This window comes from Desmodus rotundus, chromosome 10 (assembly GCF_022682495.2).
Source record: "Desmodus rotundus isolate HL8 chromosome 10, HLdesRot8A.1, whole genome shotgun sequence".
NCBI lineage: Eukaryota > Metazoa > Chordata > Mammalia > Chiroptera > Phyllostomidae > Desmodus > Desmodus rotundus.
The window spans coordinates 113,248,878-113,249,788 of NC_071396.1; positions in this window are offsets into that span (position 1 = coordinate 113,248,878).

The following is a 911-nucleotide window of genomic DNA, read 5'->3' on the forward strand; positions in this document are numbered from 1 at the left end:
CAGAGAACAAGCTCGGTGTGGTTCACGCACCCTGAGAGACGTTGTTAGTCCCGCCCGAGACCGGGGGACGCGCCTGCGTCCTCGTGTCGGGCACCCAACCTCTGCTGCGGCGGGGACAGGTGCTTCAGTACACAGTTGCCTCAACAGCAGGTGTCTAGTCCCCGCTATGAGGAATGCCCTTCACGGTCACCATCGCGACTTCCAGAAGCTCTCCGTACTAGGAACTGGCGACGGCACCAAGGCATCCCCACGCGGGCACGTAGGCAGAACAGCTCGGACAGCAGCCGAAATACACAACACAAGACGACCTGAGGCGCCCATCGCCCTCTGACCCCTGACGGCGCTCTAGACTGCCGAGACTGAGACTCAGAGGCCCGCGTTGTATGCCGGGACTCGTAGTTCTCAGGACCACAGCCTTAGCGCGGGAAGGGTCAGGACGGCTGGTCGCGTTGCATGCTGGGACTCGCCGCGTCTAATAGAGGTCCGCGGTGAGGTGGCGTGCGGTGCATGCCGGGACTCGTAGTTCCCAGGGCGCACACCTCAGCGGACGAGAGGACGGTAGGTCGGCGGCCCGCGTTGCATGCCGGGACTCGCAGCGCCTCACGGTGACTGAAGTAAGGTAGCGCGCGGTGCACGCTGGGACACACGGTCGGAAAAAGCTCCCAAGTATCAGCGCGTAAAGGGTCCTGTGGGACAGCGGCACGCGTTGCATGCCGGGACCGGTATTCACAGAGTAAAGCGGGCGTAGCAACACTATTCCCGCCAGGGCCAGCCCCACGGGTTTGGTCCAGGGATGCTTCTGGTACATATGGCTGGTGCAGTGCTTGTGGAGCCCCGCGTGGGCTTATGTTTACACACGGGCCCCCTGACGCACGCACGTGGCGTAACGACGTCACACGCTGTCCCGGAAG